Source organism: Equus przewalskii, chromosome 30, assembly GCF_037783145.1.
Source record: "Equus przewalskii isolate Varuska chromosome 30, EquPr2, whole genome shotgun sequence".
NCBI classification, from domain to species: domain Eukaryota; kingdom Metazoa; phylum Chordata; class Mammalia; order Perissodactyla; family Equidae; genus Equus; species Equus przewalskii.
Window position 1 is genome coordinate 1,030,036 of NC_091860.1, and position 20,129 is coordinate 1,050,164.

A 20,129-nucleotide genomic window follows, 5' to 3' on the forward strand; every position below is an offset into this window, starting at 1 on the left:
TTTCTCTTGCTTATCCCCTCTATTTGGCAGTTAGTTTTATTTGCCTTGATTAATTAAAATTGGAAATTATATCTATTATTTAACAAATGAAGTTCCTTTGGTAGAAACGGTTCTTTGATAACATGGAGCCCACATGAAAAAGAGACTTGAAGTGGCCTCTTAGGCTGATATCTGCCCTGCACCTGTGTTTGCACGAAGGGGTCTCCCTGAACAAGCCTGGCCTCCCGCTCCACCCTAGCTCTCCCTGGGAAAGACAGCAGGCGACCTGACGGGAGCCCGGGAGGGGGGACAGGATACACACGCTCCGCCCGCTCCGCTCCTCTGCACAGGGCGGTGCAGAGCTGCCAGGCGCCTGTGCTCCTCGTGCGCGGCTGGAGAAGGCGCTTGGGTCGCTGGCGCAGCCTGTCCTGTCGTCGACGCGCAAGCGCAGTTTGGGTGCGCAGAGGGCTGGGAAGCCCGTTGTGCAATACGTAGAGCCTTATATTCTAAGCTCAGCCTTTAACAGTCGAAAATTTAAACTCCATCCGCCTAATTTTGCTGCCTCTCCTCTCTCCCTCTCAAAAGTTTTAACTAAGGAGGGGGAAAGAGGTCCTAATTGCCCAGCCTCCTAAAATCTCAAGATAGTGCTAGGTGGGAACAACTACGTTCAAGTCTTACATATCATTGAAGCAACTTGTTAAGTAACTACATACCAAGGAAAGGAGGTAAACAGAAATGCGAAGACTAATGTTGAAAATATAAGTAGTTGACTACGCAGTGAGACAGCACTTATAACACATAACGAGCAGTTGGTATGTGTAATAAAATTCTATTGTGAGATAAATTGACATGTTTTAATTTTTGGCAACCTGTCTTAGTCTCCAAAAAGTGATAAACTCAGCAATAAGCACCCAAATGTCCATCTTCACCTTTTTACCCTGAATTGCAGAACTCCAGAACTTAAGGAGATCTACCATTTGTTTCTCATTATTGTGAGTTTAACAACAGATTTGTAGCTGCTGTTTTATAATTCTTGCAAAACCTTTCCATTTTGACCTATGGAACAAGGATTTAGATAAAAAAATTAAAAACAAGAATTGAAAAATGCATAGTCAGGTTCAGGCTATAATAATATTTGCGGATCAAAATATATATTACATTTTTATGTTAATGTGATCTTAATACTGAGCAAAACTTAATTTTTCTTTTTAATAAGCTTAAATAAATTAATAAAGTATAAATTCTCCTAGTTGTGTTCCTAAAGTCTGAGTATTCTAACAGCTTCTTAATTAAAAATGCTATGGATAAATTATTACAAAGATAGGATGGTTCTGTTTGAGGTAATACAAATTGATTTTATTCTGTAAAAAGTCATTTTTTTAAAAGTTTGGGATATTAGCCAAACAAGGCAGGAAATGGAAAGCATATTTAAAAAACTATAGGAGCTCAAAAAAAGAAAAAAATCTTTAAGACAAGTCTTGACTAGTTGTCTAAATGAGCCAACAGCTATAGGCTCTCTTATTTCTATTCTCTACTCAAGGCATCATCAATTATAATTTTAAAGTTTTTTAAAGAATACAATATGTAGTTAGGATCTAGGTATCTTAATCATTTTTTAATGTGAAAGAATTAATTCAACCACAAAAACGGTGTCTTAGATATATGACATGACATTGAGTCGCCTCCACATAATTCTTTAATTTTAGTAAAGTCTATATTTATTAGTTAATTAAGGGTCAATACCTGTATCCAACTAGGAACTCAGTTTCTCGTAATAGTTATAAACTTATTAAGAATTTTCTATCATTTTTAACTGGTACTTACCAATGCAAACCGGATTTCCCTTTTTTAAAAACGTAAATTTTGGTTGAATATTTGATTATATTGAAATATTCAGGATTGAATATTCAGGAGGGAAATATTTCAGGATTGAAGTTTGAGGACAACCTAAATGTCTTCAATATAAAAAGACAGGCTTGGGGCCGGCCCTACGGCGTAGCAGTTAAGTCCAACCTGCTACCATTCAGCGACCTGGGTGTGTGAGTTAGGAACCCAGGCTGACCTACACCACTTGTCAAGCCACGCTGTGGCAACAACTCACATACAAAATAGAGGAAGATTGGCACAGATGTTACTCGGGGCTAATCTTCCTCAAGCAAAAAAATAAAAAGAAAGAAAGAAAAAAAGATAGCCTTACTAATTCAAAGACTTGAAAGATATCAATCAAGGTGATTTTACCAACTACAGAACATTCAGATAAGTCACAGGGGTTACACTTCTTTGACATCTTTATTTTGGTTACTTTATTCTTGTCCTCGGGTTTGCATTTTTCTTGATCTTTGGTGCCTGGGAACACTTGACCAGTGTGGTAACTAGATCAGCCTTTAAATCGATTCTGGCTTCAGTGCTCCTCCCAACATCCACTGGCATCTACTTAGTCCTGAGCTCCAGGACTTACAATTCAGTGTCAGGGTCACTCAATTAGACCTTCTTAGTTTATGTAAAAATCTACTCATGAAAGCCATTCATTTGTCCCAGAAGGCGTATTTGAGTCAAAAGAAAAAAAACGCTTAAAAAAATCAAAATGTATGAGCAACTCTATGTCACATTAACCCAAACCAATTAAATTTTCTACTATTTTCATATTTGGATATAGTAGAATCTTCTAGATATTTAAAGATTCTGAGGTTGAAAGTATCTTAGTTTGCCTCAAGATAACATCAGAACAACCGATTTAGAAGTCAACAATTCCAGCAAACTGTTACTTACACAAACTATGAGCCTTATTTAAACTATAATTAGTCAAATTATTTTGTATTCAAAAAGACATCAGCATTTAGGAATTTTTTCAGATTGGAAATATTAAAAATTCCTTTAAGATAGTAAATCAATTATAACATTTTAAAATTCCTTAATTGTCAATTATTCAACATCAGTAGTGGGCATGATTTAAGGGGATTTTAATGATAAAACCCAGACATTTGTATTTTTTCATAAAAGTTGGTTTCAAATACTTTAGTAGCATAAAAGGCAACCAAGCATTTAGAATAGCACAATGCCATTGGAATATGAGAAATAAAACACAGTTCAATTAAGATAGATGGAGGAGATTTCAGATTCAATTCTGTCCATTTTTCTAATGTTTACATCTATAAAAAATTCAAAAATGGATATTGGATTTTTTTTAATGAGGAAGATTGCCCCTGAGCTAACATCTGTGCCAATCTTCCTCTATTTTATGTGAGATGCCACCACAGCATGGCTTGAGGAGTGGTGCTAGGTCTGTGCCCAGGATCAGAACCTGTGAACCCCAGGCAGCTGAAGCGGAGTACAGGAACTTAACCACTCAGCCATGGGGCAGGCCCCTGGATATTGGATTGTAAACTGTATGTTTTTAAAAGCAGCTTTTCGATCTGCCCAGATAGATGCTGGCTCACAAGCCCTTGCCAGGTGTTCACTAGTGATGGCGTGTAAACTTCTCCCCTCCCACCCCCACAGGACAAGACCCCGTTCATAAGCACAGGAGAGCCACGGAAATGCAAATGGGACAGACCTAGTTTTTGCTGCACAGCAGAAATCACATAAATTTTATTTGAATTTTAGGAAGAAATCCTGTCAGTTTAGAAACCCTCAAGAAGGTAAATCAATTGATCTTTGAAGTCAGCCCAATTACTCACTTAAAAATTTTAAGGTGGAAAATATGTCACCAGTTTTCTAAAGAGTCCTATCGCAAAAACACAAGCTGGGTGTTTGAACTTGTTTCACGGAGTAAGGAAGAGTGAAAGTAAATGCAAATGTGAAGGAAAGAAATAGAATTCAATAAAACAACTAATAAATCACTGGTTGGATGCAATTTTTCACTCCCCTAATGCTTGTGTTAGCATCCCATAGACACAGACCACATGTATGTGGCAGGTATATAACTTACCAAGGGCTACAAACTTTTTTTTAATATAAAGGAAAAGGAAGTCATCTAGTTTCACGATGGGCAAGTTTTCTGAATGGTGGACTTACAGTGAATTACTAGTTTCTGCAAATACAACAAAGTACTACTCAGCACATAAGCTCTGATGCATTTCATAATGCTTCAACTTCAAATAGGAAAGAATAATTACAAATGGACCTTGTTTTATAAGAAATTTGCTGAAAAGAATACTTTTTTCACACAAAATCTTGAAGTTAGGCTAAACAATTAGCAGTTACATATACATATGTAATGACATCTTATCAGAAGATCTTGTTAAAGGTCTTCTTATGACCTGATCCTCTTCCTCAAAGGAATATGCAATCACTCTCAGTGGCTCCTGCCCTTTTCTACTTCCTCATAACTTTCACACACAGGACTTGTCGCATCATCATCTTCTTGGTCATCCTCTCAATGAGGAAGAGAGAAACCTCTGAAGAAAATGAGGAAAGCAGACACCCACTTTTTTTGTGGCTATTGCCTCCCACCCTTACTCCTCTGAGTGGCCTGACAGACTTGTACCTTTACTGTCTTTCCCTTGCCAACCTCCACATGCAGGACAATTTAAATACATCCTCAAATGGTTTTATCAGGAGAAATTTGCAGTGTAAAGGCTGGTTTGTAAACACTTAACTAATACATTGTTGTTCTGATTACCAAACTCCATTACTTTCATATAAAAGGTCCTCTCTTTCTTTACTCCTAAATATTTTACCACCATATTAGTTTTTAATGTTGTAACAAAACTATCAAATCATAACGTTTCCAACATCAAGGGAAGAAAATGCAAAATACATGACGGGAAAAGAAAAGAGTTGAATATCATTGATTACAGTTTAGATTAAACGCCTGCACAGCAGTGTTACTTCCTGCCTTGCTGACTTTATTATTATTTGTAGACTACCTCATTCCGCCACAGGGATTGAGACAACATGCAAAGCGATGTATCTAGAGCAGATGAGGGGAAGGGGAAGGGGAGAAAGAAGAAGACAGCATGGACGTCAAAGGGTCCTGATCATACCTGTGATTTAAAATTTTTTACTCTAATTACAAAATAATGCTATTTGTATTTTAGACATGAGCAAGGTTGTAGGGTTAAATTTAAGGGCAAGTAAGATCTTCCCGAAGTTAACATTGCTTTAGAGTCACCCTGATGACAAATATACTTTCCACATCACAGTGGCTGGGGGATGGCGAGAAAAAAGGTTCTCATCTTTTTCTACAACCTTGGTTCCCCTAAACCAGAGAGATGGAGAGAGACTCAAAATACTGTTTTCCAAGACCTCCTGCACAGAGGTACTACTACAGAAAAACGTGTGAGTTAAAACTCACCAGCCTTTTCTACGTATCAGTACAAGAACCTGGAGCCTACTCTGCCCCGATTCTGGCAGTTCCCATCCAGACATTTCCCAAGTCCTCCCCTGCCTCCCTTCCCCTTCTCTTTGCATCCCAGCTTCTCCTGGAGCTGGCCCCATGGGCTCTGTATCTCTTGAATTAAACCCTGTCCCAGCCCACACTCTCCACTGAAGTCCAGTTGTGTCTACCTCAGCTGTAAGGCGATTATAATTTCCTCTTGCTCCAGTTCTCCTCGTTGACCCCAAGGACAGTGGCTCACAGCTCTGTGGTCTCAGGACGTCTTTACAATCCTAAATATGACTGAGGACTCCAAAGAGCTTCTTCAGATGTGGGTTGGAGTGATTGGTATTTATCATATGGGAAATTAAAATTGAAAATGTTTTTATTTATGCATTAATTTATTTAGAAATATCAGGAATAAACTCCCAATAATAAATGTATTAGCATAAATAACATTCTAAAAATAGCCACATTTTCTATAAAAAAAATAAGTGAAACTTGCCATTGTTTTACATTTTAGCAACTCTGTTGAATGTCTGGCTTAATAAGAAACAGCTGAATTCTCATAACCGCTTCTGCGTTCAAGCTGCTGTGACATGTAGTTTGGCTGAAGTGTATTAAAACCTGGTCTTACACAGATATGTACCTAGAAAATGAGAAGAGATATTTTAACGGTTTTCAGATAATTGTGGTAATACAGCAAATCTTAAAAAGTAATAGTGTGTTAAAGGTTAGATGCAACATGCCATGTGAAAGCACGTGAATGAATTTTGCATATCTGCTGCATCAAAATCCATTGGTTTTGCACTTTGAATGAGTAAGTTTACTCATGCATGGTTTGTAGTGTTGGCCATATGGGATATATCAGCTCACTGAGTTATGTATCTCTTCTGAATATTAACATATTTCACTGAATAATATTAAAAGATCACATTCATTAATATCGTCATGAATCTTGTTAGAAAAGTCTTGAAGTATTGGAAGGCTGTCAAGATCATGGGAGCAGATGCAAGTTTTTCAAAATTCTAATTTTCGCTTGAAAAGCTCAAATTTTATCACAGGCAACAAACATTATCAGTTGTTTTCCTTGAAGTGACAGCCTCATTTTGCTCGTTTTTGAGAAAATGGCTACCAAATATCCACGTCTGAATAAACATATTTTATCTCTCCGGTGTTCTTGTGAGTAGAAAGGTGTTCTGTGGACAAAGGGGCCACAATTCTACAACTCCACTAATGACACAGTGCTCTCCTGGAGACACTGCTGTCCTTTGATATTAGAAGTGCTTATATGCACAGCCCATTTCATCACACAGAACATTCAAAACACATGGATTCCAGAGTTAAGACTTAACAAAATTAATAGTTTTACTGCTACTCCCAGGAAATTCTTAGGAGAAAGCAGATGTTTTTTTTCCTACTGAGAGTGCATGGTGGTGAAGAATAGACTGCTAGTACAATTAGGGCCACTGTGCTGATTCAGGCACTGTTGCTCCTGTATCGTCACAGCAAAGGTGCACAGTGGAAAACAGATAGCATCTTAGCATTGCCATGCAAAATTTTGAATCCCTTGAAAGGTTCCCAGAGACTCCCAGAGGTCCACAGACCAGGCTTTGGGAACCTCCGGTCTAGGGTTTTCATGCTTTAACCTTTCTCAGCATATTCAGGGCTAAGAAACTTGGAGAAGAGGAAGGACCAACAGTTAAGGAAGGTCCCAGAAGAAATCTGGAAAGTTGGAAGATTTTAATCATGTGAGGATTTTATCAGGGCCAGTCCTGAAACAGAATGAGAGAGTGGAAATTTTGAGCTGACTGGAAATTGGTTCCAATACCTTTGACTTTCAGCCTACAAGAGGAGCTGTGGTGAAAGCAGCAGGCTGAAGGGAGGTGGGGAGAAAGCCAGTGATGTAAACACGGGCATCTCTTCTTCTGCACAGACTCAGGAAATTTTAGCATGGATGCTAATGTGGTCCTCGTTCCCCTGTCTTGTACAACTGTGAGCTTCCAAAATCCATCCTCTAAGCTGGGGGGCAACAAATGTTTTCTGTAAGGGGCCAGATAGTAAATATTTTATATTTTGTGGGTCACACAGTTTCTGTTGCAACTACACAGCTCTGCTGTTGTGTAGCAAGTAAGTTTCAAAATCTTTATGTATGGACACAAATTTGGATTTCATAAAGTTTTGTATGTCACAAAATATTATTCTTTTAATTTTCTTCCAACCATTTAAAGATCGGACTTGGACTGTGGGCTGTAGTTAGCAGACTATGCTCCCACCCCAAAGAGAGACGCTAATGAGAAAAGATGGGAGTCCGACGAAGGGTAACTTTAATACTCTTTGATTTCCATCTTTATTTCAGGCTGACCTTATACACTGGTCAGCCAAGTACATGTGGCATTGTTTTCTTAACACTGCTGATAAAAGTCACAAGCACTCTGACAAAAAAGAAGTCATGGAACATAAAATACACAATATAACATAGCATAACAATGTAATATATTGTGATAACAACAGTTCGAATTTTTATTAAATTCTGCCAGTTTTCATCTACCAAGCTATTCCACAAAATTATGTTTGTATGAAAAAAAAGAAAAGAAAAGAAACTAAACAAACTCCCCTCTGCATTTGGCCCCAGGCAGAATAAAAAAATGTAAAAACAGAAATATGAGTGTCTCTAAGCAACTCAGTTCCGCAGGATCTAACCTGTTGAACAAGGCCGCTGTGAAACCTCAGGGTGAGTGGCTGGATCCGCTCTATCCCAGGAGTGCCCTCCCTGCCTGCCCGGCTTCTGCAGAGTCAAGAGACTCCCCAAGCCCCATTCAAATCTTATCTTTTTGGTAAAGCCTTCTCTGTAGGTCATCTCTCACATCTGAATTCCTAGGCATTCCTTTATGGTGCTGTTTATTTGACAATCATACTGATTAGTGGGGTCTTTTCCAGTGTTTTCTTAAACTGCTTTTCGACTCCTGAATGTTTAACTGTAAACCCATAAAAAATCACAATCCTCTTCTAGTTTCTTGTAATTTCTGCGTCCCTTAGCACAATGCCTCATTCACAGTAAGAGCAACCCAATAAGTACTTGGTTAAAATCAAATACAAGTAAAAGAATACATTTTTTGGCCTATTCTTCTTCATGATTTCTCGATTCAATGTCTTCTTCATTCTCCCAGAAAGAAATTTTCTCCGTATTTATCTTGCTTTAGAGTTTTTAATCTACTCAAGAAATTTTTTTAACCTAACATTGAATTTACAAACTAACATTATTTTGTTAGTTTGTCCATTCAGCACTTTGATACTATTGCCTAATTATTCCCTTTTCATTTTTTTCAAATCCTAAGAATTTAAATGACTTTGCGGTGTCTTTTTGACGTGTTTTCAGTCATGCTGAGCTGGGTTCTTACCATTAACCAGGTTACCATTAGATCCCTGACCTTCAAAAAGGTTCTGGAGTTGCATCTATAAATTGGGTATAGAATGAGAGTAAGGATATAGAGTTAGTACATGAGGAATGGGGTCAGGAAGTATAGGATTGCCACATTGATTCTGACAAGCAAATGGATGGTGTCCATCACAATTTTGAGTGCATATATCCTTTGACCCATCGTTGCACTTTTAGCATTTGGTTCTATGTATATACTTAGAAAAGTATTTCAAGATATATGAACAAGAATGTTTATTGCAGGATAATTTAGAGTAGGAAAAATATGGAACAACCTACATGTACATCAGTATGGAAATTATTGAATTAAATACATTAGTTCCATAAAATAAAACACTATATTGTATTAAAAAGAATGAGATAGGGCTGTGTATGCTGACATTGAAAATCTCTAAGATTTGTTATTTAATAGTTGAAAAATCAAGGCGCAGTGTGGGGCAAATAGTGTGATTTCATTTGAAAATATGAAATGGGCATTACTTATAAAGTTTTATACAAAAAATATTATTTTCCCTAAGAATACACACAAAATTGCTAACTATGATAACACTTAGTGAAAAATATTAGAAGGTCAGAGAAAGACAGTCCTCGTTTTCCTTTCTTGCCTCTGTCATGCGCTGTACGGGTATCGTGAGCCTTAGATTGGAACTTACAGCAGATGCTTCACAAATGCCCACTGCCTTCACCTCATCCACGTGGCTAGTCACTGCTCCAGAGTGTTTTTAGAAAATATTTATGCCAAATTAGAAAATGCTTGAACTGTGATGAATCACCATCCAATCTGTAGTGCTAACCTATGTAATTTACAAATCTAGATTTTTCACTACCCACACACCATTTATTATTTCATTTTCTAGATTGCTTTGAGATGACAAAATAAAATAAGTCTGTATTTGAAAGATTTTTCTTTTAAAGAACCTTCTAGTATAAACTGGACTATATATTTAGACACAGGAAATTTTTGAAATAGCCTTACTGAAGTTATATTTTTAGGTAAAAACACAAAGTTATATGATGCTGACTCAGCCTGACTAATGGGAAAATAACATTTCATCTCACATTCTAACAGTCTGGCTAATCCAAAATAAGAACGTCTTCACCAAGCCCACATGAAAGAGAACAGAAGTAAAGAAAAGAAAAAGAAGAAAAGGATGAAAAAAACACAAAACAAAGCAAAAGAAGGAAAGAGAACTCGTCTCTTCTTGGGAGGCCAGCATGACATAGGCCAGAAGAGAAGTCAGAAGCGTGCTGGAGAAAGTATGATCCAGCCCATCTGCACTAACTCTTGCTGTACTGGAGTTATTACCTTTCTACTCTATATTTTCACTGATAAAAATGGATTTTTAATTATTTAGTCTGGTTTGGGTCACCTGTCAGAAATCATGATATAAATTACCTTATCTCAGTGTATTTCTATGGCAACCATTGAAAACCAAATATTACTTAGCCTTGAGTTATTCCAAAGTGCTAAGAAGAGACTCAGACACTGTAGACCATCCATGCTGCTGTGTGTCTGCCGCCAGTCACACCTCATGGCAACAAGGAAGGCATTGTGGTAGAGCATGGATTCCTCAGGAGCCTGTGTAACTCTTTCCTGGAAGGTAGATGGAACGGTCTAGTAAATACATGAGGCTTTATCAAACTAAACCTATGTTTAAGGCATGCTCAGGGTGAGAGGAAAATTTAAAAAGCAGTATGTTGAAATCCTTTCAGAAAAGGGCACAGCCTGATAATGTACAGAATGTTAATTGAAATGTTACAGAATTTTAATGTTACACAATACATTACAGAATTACGTTATAGTAATGTCACAGAAATTTACTTGCATACTTATCAGAACCTGAGGAAGAAGATCTGCAGAAGAAATCTCTGACATGACCCTTTCACTTAATGATGAATAAGCAGGGAATTTTTCTGACTTGCCTAAGTTGATACAACAAGTTAATATCATATCTAAGAAGAGAACATGCAGGAGTTGCATAAAAGGTTATCCACTAGAGAATACTTTTACCTTCAAGTACTCATAATAAAGGTAATCATGGAATACTTGGAATAATCAATTCTAGAACCAACCTAAATGTTGTTTTGGCCAATTTGATTCTCTTTCCCACCAACCATTCATTAGAGCCAAAATACTAATCTGAATTCACTCTCTTTCTTCCCTTCATGGATTGGTAAACTCTTATAGAGTAGAGAACAGTATCAAAACACAGGAAAGGGATGGTCTAGTGGACACACCTGGGAACTGTGAAAGTAGCAGCTGTTGGAGGGATGTGTGGAGAACTACTGCAATTCAGTGCAGAAAGGCCTAATTGAGATGGGGCCATCATGAAGGCCTCTTGGGAGGGATGCTCCAATGCACTTTGAAGAACAAGTAGGAGATAGCTGTGTGAACAACAGAGAAGGACATCCAGGTAGAGGAAACAGCATGTGCAATGACCGAGAGACATGAAAGTTTTCATAAAAATTTATGTCAAAGCACAAGTTGCAAAAGAACAATCCTAGGTGATGAGATTAGAAAAGCAAGGATAGAATGTACAGAGTTTTGGTTGCCAGGTTGAGTTTCAACTTGATCTGAAGGCTGACCTGAGACGTTTGCAATAGTCATTCTGAGCTATGGGAAAGATCTGGTAAAACAAGTAACAAGGGCATCTTTGCAAAGACCAACAAAGTGAAGTTAGAGCAATACATAATCGAAAGACAGGTGAGTGTAGGCAGAGAGGGATGGAGAGTTTTGAGAAAGGTGAAAGAGAAAACATGAGTAGCCATCAGATATTCTTGATGTAGGCACTGCATGGATAAAGTGGAATATGTATGGTGATAATGGATAGAAAAGACACTTTGCATTTTCACTTTCAGTTCTAGGTCAAGTTATAGAACTGGAAGAATTGCTTAGCTGTCGTAATTTTCTCAGTCTAGCCACAGATACCCTACAATATTTACTCAAAGCTTGCAGTGCTTTTGTAATTTTGCATTTTAACACTTTCATGAGGTTTGTAAGGGAAAGTCAAGAAAAAGGAAAGTATTTGTTGTTATCCATTTGCCATTTTGGTGTGAAAGTCACTGTATTTCCTTTTCTTATTCTTTTACCTATCTGCCAAACCAGAGTTTAAGTTCCTATTTTATGGGCAAAAATACTATATAATTTCTATCTCTAGCATAACACCTTAAATAATGTACGATATCAAACCATTTAATATTATTTGGGAAAAGGAGATCCATGGAAGATTTTCTTACAACCCTCTATACTAGGAAAACAGCTACACATCATTATCTAAAGAGTAATTTTGTACCTGTTAGATTTTCTCTTATCATGAGTTGTCAGAACCCTAGAGTAGTGAGGGGATTCGCCTTTATTAACTGTGTCAAGCTGTGGGGTAAGCATTTGTGAGTATTAACTATCACATTAATTGACTCTCATCTTCTTTCATTGAAATAAAAAAAAATCTTCCTGTGTTTATATAAATGGTCTCAAATCCTTTATGGAAGCGAAAGGTATAAGTTACAAGATAGACTCTATGTACTGTAATATTCAATAAATATTCATGGTTAGTGATCATAGAATATATAGATAGCACCAAACCAGAATAAGAGAGAATATGACAAATCTTGGTCATGTTACTCTATTGTGGCCATCCACTACATTGTCTATTTGAGAAAGTATTTCCTCCCATTCTGCTTCACAGAAATAATGAGATACCAGTATTAGAGTCTCTTCTAAGGAAATTTCCTGGAGTGAAGGGAATAATTAAGTGCACTGAGTTTGCTGAGGTTATCCAGGCTTCACTAATGAGGAACTTGTCTGTTCTTCTCCTTAAAGTCTAAACCTCTTTCAGTTTAGTGGGGTTACAAGTCTTATCACAAGCCTTCCCTTTTGAGTTTATAGGAAATTAAAATTTACCCTGTGCTAAATCAGAGTGTAAATAACTAATCCCTATGCTGCTTCGAGGGCTAGTTGAGATACTAGAGATGAGGGAGAAAATGATATTGCACTTCCCAGAAAATGAAAGAAGATTAAAAATTAGTATATTTGGCCACTGATCTAAAGACTCCTGGCAGAAGAGCCTTTGCAGAATCACCCAAGTTCTAACTGTGACATGAAAAAATTAGCTGGAGTTTTCCTCCATCTCTTCTTCCTGCCCTACTTTCTTCGCTAGAATAGATTACATACCCTAGGGGATGGTATGGTGTGCCGCCATGATCCTCTTCCAGAATTGAGACTTTCACTGCCCCCAGCTACTTGGAACGTTGGGGCTGATGGCTCTCGCTGAGATCCTCTTGAGGAACTGATCTCAACTGAAGACTTCTCAAAGGCAATAGTGGATGCCAGGAGAAAGGGAATGACATGCTCAAGTGCTGAAAGTAAATAACTACCATTCTAGAATTCTACAATCTGCTGAATGATGCTTCAAGGATAGGGCAAACCAAAGAAGTTCAGACAAGTGCAGAGAATTTACATTTAGTGGATCCTTGCTGAAAGAAGAACTAAAAGAGATATCAAGAAAATGAACATTGAACCCAGAAAAAGGAGATACAAGAACTGATGAATGGAAGACATGTTAGAAAATCTGCCCAATACAATAGTAATCATAATGATCAATTATAGTGTAGAGAAACACAGTGGAAGTAAAGTGCTGAACAATATTACATAAAATGATAGGAGGTAATCAAAGTATTCTCAGGTCCTTGTGCCAATTGGGAGTTGGAAGAGATAATGATTAACTTCAAACACAAATAGGTCAAGTATGTATATTAAAAATGTAAGAGTATCCACTAAAAATATTGAATGTATAATTTCCCAACGAATAGTGGGAAATAAAGTAGAGAAGAGAAGCCTGATCAATCCTTCTGAGAGTGTAAAAAGAGAAGACACCAATGGCAAGAGTAACTATTATGGGTGCTGCTGTGAGCCCCAGGAGCCCCTTTCAGGACTGAGGTATTCATTCCCTCAGGTTCTGAAAGTGGTGGCTATTTATAGCCCACTCTTGAAGGAAGATACTTTCCACAAGTTTACACTCTGTCTCTCGTGACAGCCCACATCCAGTAACTGGTCAAAGGAAGGATGGAAAAGTCCAACTCACTTGCCTCAAGGTGAGATGAATCCTAAAAGCCATCTTAGCTCCAGAGCTCTCTTTAGGATAAGCTGAGGCTTTGGCTACAAATGCATCACAGCTCAATTCCTTGCTTTGTCCAATTCTGCCTCCTTCTTCCCTTACACAAAAGGGGTCACAAAAGCACTCCCCAATAAATGTCCTGCATGCAAGTCTCTATCTTAGATTCTTTCACCCAGGAATCTAGCTTAGGGCAATTATCTTGCGTGTGCTAGGCATTAGGATATAAAGATGAGTAGAAGAAGGCAAGGCATACCGAAGAAGTTACAGAGCCAATTTATCCAAATGGTTAGACTGCAGGTTCTGGAGCAGACTTGCCAGTTACCACCTGTGTGACCATACATGAACTCCTTGAGCCTCAGTCTCCTTAGCTGTAGAATAAAGTTGCTGTGTGCTATGGAATGGATGTTTGTCCACCCCTAAATTCATATGTTGATGCCCTAATCCCCAGGGTGACAGTATTTGGAGGTGGAGCATTTGGGCGATAATTAGGGTAATTAGACCATGAGGGTACAGTCCTCATGATGGGATTAGTGCCCTCATAAGAAGAGACAGGAGAACTTGCTTTCTCTCCAAGGAGAGAAAGAAGAGGTCATGTGAGCACACAGCCAGGCATGGCCACCTACAAGCCAAGAGAAGGGGTCTCAGAATGAAACCTACCTTGCTGGCAATTCATCTTGAACTTCTCAGTCTCCAGAACTGTGAGAATGGATTATTTTAGTTTCAAGTCACGAGGTCTCTGGCATTTTGTTACTGCAGCCCAAGCTGACTGAGACACCACGGTATTAAATAGGAAGTGCTCAACAGTGCTAGACAATACTATTCATCGTATGTGAAAATATAATACCAGAGTGTTAAAAGAAAAGAAAGATAGGGGGTCCCCCGGTGGCACAGCGGTTAAGTGCACACATTCCACTTCAGTGGCCAGGGGTTCGCCGGTTCAGATCCCGGGTGCGGGCATGGCACCCCTTGGCAAGCCACGCTGTGGTAGGCGTCCCACATATAAAGTAGAGGAAGATGGGCACGGTTATTAGCTCAGGGCCAGTCTTCCTCAGCAAAGAAAAAAGAATGAAGAGGATTGGCAGCAGTTAGCTCAGGACTCATCTTCCTCAAAAAAAGAAAAGAAAGTAAGAAAAAAAGATAAAAGTGGAATGGCTTTGTTTTGCCTCAAAAACGACTTTGAGAAGAGGTGATACTGGAGTTTGAACTTGAAAGATGAATAGGACAGTGTCAAACAGGGAAAAATTGAGATCTAATGCCAAGCAGAAGAAAGAACAGGAGCCAAATCACAAATGCACAGCAAACTGCAAATAATCTGCTTGAGATGGTGTATAGATGAAGGTGGCAGTAAGTAGGACTGGAAATATTGGAGCTAGCCTTTGCAGCTTGGATTTTATTCTGTAGTATGCAACAGGAAATTCCAATGCCTTTATAAACGAATGTGTGACATGATTAGACTTGTATTTTTAAAGGATAAAAACCTAACCACACTGGCAAGGATTTATTGAAAAATTAAGGAGAATATGGAGCCGGGAGACTTGCAAGGAGCCTAAAGCATTGGTTCCAAGCAGAAGGTGAGAACAGGCTGAACTAGGTCAGTGGCAGAAGAAATTGATACTGAATAAGTGACTTTAAAACCCTTAGAAGGCAAAGTCAAAAGGATATGAGCTGCATAGGTGAGAGGAGAGGAAGGCAGAGGAGTCCAAGCCGGTCTCTGAGTGCTCTAACTTAAGTAAGCAGTTGAGAGATGGGAGAGACTAGTTTTGTCTTGAACATGATCAGTTTAAGATATTAGATTAGCAAAAAATTATGTGAGAGGACTAGAGGGAAAGAGGCTAAATAAAAAACAGAACAATACTTGAAGAGTGCTGTCATTGTGCATGGAGAAACAGTCTTCATCTGTCAGTGTGGCTGCAAAATAATTTTCTACCTGGTTAGATTAGCATATGGAAAATGTGTGTTTCTTTCCCCATGGAAAAAGAACACTTATGCAGTGAATGCATAACAAGTCAGAGTACTTCATTCTGAATACCTGAATGTGGGTTTTCAATGGACAATTCAGACTGAATTTCAGGCACTGTTCACTAATAATTTATAATATGCATAAATAGCCTTCTCTATTAGATTTATATCCATGAATTTAAATTAAGATCCACTTAGTCTGATGCCTCGGAGTCTAGTTGAAAATGTGCCAAAAGTTTGGCTTTTAGGTTTTCAAGCTTTGGGGGGATTAATTCATCCACCAGAAGCACACTAATTCCATATGTCTGAGTTTAGATGTATTTGCTACTTCTGAGAGAAACAATGATGACACTATGCTGACTTTCAAAATAAATCAAATAAGGAAAAGCATAATTCAAAGCCACATTTGGATTCATTTGCACATATTTGTGACTTAAAAGATTTTTGTCATCATTTGACTGGAGCCCTGTTGGAAACTATTTATGAGTCACTTTCCAGGATGCTCAGCTTTAAATTGCACCCAAGGCCTGTTTTGCTTTCCCTGATCATGTAACCAGCTGACGACCTTTGTATAATTGTGTCTCTGAAGCCCTGTCAGCAGGACAACTCCAAAGCCATGTTTAAATCTAGTGGAAACATGAAGCCCAAGATGAAATTTAGCACTTGCACACTCAACTTGAGAGGTTCTATGGTAAAAGAAGGCAGACTAGGATGAAATCAGAAAATTTCATCTGGACATAAAACCATTCATTTCAAAGACATTAAAATGGCTGCCTGGGAGAAATTGTACCTCCAAAACTTTTAATACTACCTTATATATCAATAGGTCTAGTGGCAAGTATACAGAAAGTTTTATAAGTATTTCATGACAAAAAATGAGCTTTACTATCAAATTGTATTTATTGCCATTTTCCACTCATTCAGCAATGGATCTCCTTCATTAAAGGTCGTATTGTATTGTATGTGCTGATGTTTCTCCAGCTAATCAGCAAACACTCACTGAGCTCTTAGGGATACTGAAATGTGCTTGATAAAATGAAAGCAAAATATTTTTAATACAAGTGTATAAACACTCCTTATGTTTTAAGAACAGACAAATGGAGGGGAGGGACACTCTGGCAAAGACGAAGCTACATAGAATTATGTACATCAATCTTCTTCGTGTACCTAGCCCAAAGAGAACATCCAGAGCTATGATGTCAAACAGCTAGTGCTGTTTTTAACAATTCTAATTATCCATTTTAAGCTTCTAGAAAAACATCCTTTGCTCCATATTTCTCTGATTTTCAAAGTCTAGAATGAATAGTATCACATCCGTGCATGTGTGAAGATTTGAAACATATCCCTAAACTTCTTTGACTCTCCTCTCATTGAGAGGTGAGGGCAAAGTCTTCTCCTAGAGATTGGGCTCTGATTGCTTGACCAATGCAATACCAGTGGAGGTGATGCTGTGCCAGTTTCTGGGCCCAGGCCTTAAGAAACTGAGAACTTAACTTTTTATATCTTGACACACTCTTTATTGGAACTCAGACAATTCTCTGAGAAAGCCAAGCTGCCCTGTGGAGACATCTACATGGAGAAAAATCTACAGAAGGAAAAAAGACTAGATACCATAGCTCTGTTTTAGTTGACCCAGCCAATGTCAGGTGGAATGGAGATGAGGTATTCTTACTGAGTCCTGCTCAAACTGAAGATTCACAAACAAAAGACTATCAAAGTATCAGAATTACTAGAAACATCAAAACAATAGAATGTCCAGAAATTATAAATATATAATATATATGTGTATATATAGATACATACATCACATATGCATGCATTACATATATATACACACATAGTGAAATTCAAAACACAAGAAAAGACTTAATTAGCTGATTAGACACAACTGAAGAGAGGTTTATAAACAAGAAGTTTTTAAAGCTGGAAAAATTCTATCAAATGTAACACAAAAAACAAAAACGGATAGAAAGCATGAAGGAACAGTAAAGGAAAATATAACTTTGTCATGATGAATGAAGAATAAGCAATATTTAAATGGATAATGGCTGAAACTTATGCAGAATTTAAGAAAGCAGTGTATTCTCCATTAAAATGTCCAAAATATTAAAGGCAAGACAAATAGAAGGAAGAACACGTCCTGAAAAAAAATGTGGGTAAGACTAAACAAATATTGCCTATATAAGTCAATTAAAATAATATTTAATTTCTTGGGTTTAAAAAAATCTTTAAAGAATTTGTTTGGATAACATTAATGTATAAAACTAGAAAGGGAATGGTGACCAGAATTAAAGTGTCTCCAGGCCCTTGTATTGCTTAAGGATAGAGTAAATATTCCAATTAATTTTAGACACAATGAAGTGTGCATATTACTGTTTCAATGGCAATGATCAAAAGAATTTAAAAGAAATTATATCTTCCAAACAATAGTTGAAAAATAGAATTAAAAAAATGATAAATCCAAAGAAACTCAAGGGAAAAAAATAAGCACAGATAAAAGAGACAAGTAAAAAAATGCAAAATAAAAAATTAGGATGAGTATTGAAATTATAAACTTGAAAATACCTCAACTTCCATAACAGAAATAAACTAGAAACTAATTACAAAAAGGTATCAGATAAATATCCTCAATATATGAAAATTAGAAAATATTATCAACCAAATGAATGTGCAACATATCAAAATTTGTGGCATAAACACAGAGGAGACACAAGGGAGAAGAAGGTTATATGAAGATGGAGGCGGAGATTGGAGCGATGTGCCTACAAGCCAAGGAAGACCAAGGATTGCCAGGAGCCAGCAGAAGCTAAGAGAAACACATGGGCTGGTTTCTCCCTCACTGCCTCCAGAAGAAGCCAATCCTGTCACCTCCTTGATTTCAGACTTCTAGCCTCCGGAACTCAATTGAGCCAGCTTTGGTATAGTCAGGAAACCACTTTATAGTTTGCAAATGAAACAATTGAAGCTACTAGAGAAGGAGGCAGACTAGTGTGTGTAAACGCCCCCAGTGTTTACCAGAAACCGAGGTGCAGAAAGAAGACTTTTCTGGACCCAGCTTTGAATTTGTCAAAAGATTTGTCATATGTGGAATGAGCTTATTTTCTACAATTACAATAATCTTTTGAATTTACCCTCAAAAAATTGCAAATAGTTTTGACATTGCAATGGCAGATCCTCCTCATCTTTCTGAGGAATGTCTCAGAAAAATGTCAGAGACCATCAAGTTTCTAAATGGGGCAAGGTTCTGCTTGTGCCATCCCATAGCGCTTTCATGGAGAGTATGCAGCAAAATGTCTTGAAGTGAAGATATGCAAGTTTATTCCAAGACACACCAAAAATTTGGCAAGTGAGTTTGTCTGCTATGTGAATTATTGTCCTGGGCTAGACTGTGAACTCTAAATACAGATAGTAGTATAAGACAATAAAAGACCTGTGTGATGTTTCTCTTTTTTTATTTTCTTAGTAGATTGAGAAGTTATAACCCTCTCTTCCAAAACTGGGGTTCTCCCTGGCCTAAATTTCAAAATAAAGAATACAATATCTAAAAATAAAAAAGGGTTTGTGGGCTGCAGCTAAAGAAGAGCATAGAGGAAGAATTGTAGCAATAAATTATTATGTTAGAAAAGAAGAAAAGTTCCAAATCAATAATACAAGCTTCCTTTTGAGAAACTAGAAAAAGAAGAAGAAGTTAAAAACCAGTAAAAGTAAAAACAAAAAATATATAAATTAGCATAAATTAATGAAATAGAAAAAAAGAAAAATAAGTAAACTGAAACTCAAATCTGATTGTTTGAAAATATCAATAAAAATGATAAACTTCAAGCCATACTATTCAAGAAAAAAAGAAAGAAGGTATAAATTACGAATATCAAAAATGAAAGAGGTAATGTCACTAAAGATGCTGGAGAGAGACAATAAGAGGATGCTAAAACAACTCCATGTTCAGAAATTAGACATTTAGATAACCTACGTGAAATGGATGAGTTCCTTCAAAGATATAAACCACTAAAATTCACTTAAGAAGAAACAGATGATCTGAATAGTTCTAGTATATAAATTGGAATTATAGTTAAAAACCAAAAACAATGCTAACAAAAAAACCCCAAAATATTAAAAGAAACCCTCAGGGCTAGGTGGTGTCCTTGATGAATTATACAAAATACTTGAACAAATAATATCAACTTTACACAATCATTTTCAGAAATTAGACAAGAAAATGAAAATTTCCAATTTATTTTACAATTCCAGCATTATCCTAATACCAAAATCCACCAGAGACATCAAAAGAAAACTTCACACAAGTATTCCACATGAACACAGA

At 37.3% G+C, this 20,129-nt stretch overlaps 1 pseudogene; it reads left to right on the forward strand.

The window, feature by feature from the left end:
* The window catches only part of LOC103557109 (EEF1A lysine methyltransferase 1 pseudogene), a 74,505-nt pseudogene extending 55,298 nt beyond the window's left edge, over nt 1-19,207 (forward strand).
* Nucleotides 19,208-20,129: the final 922 nt, after the last annotated feature.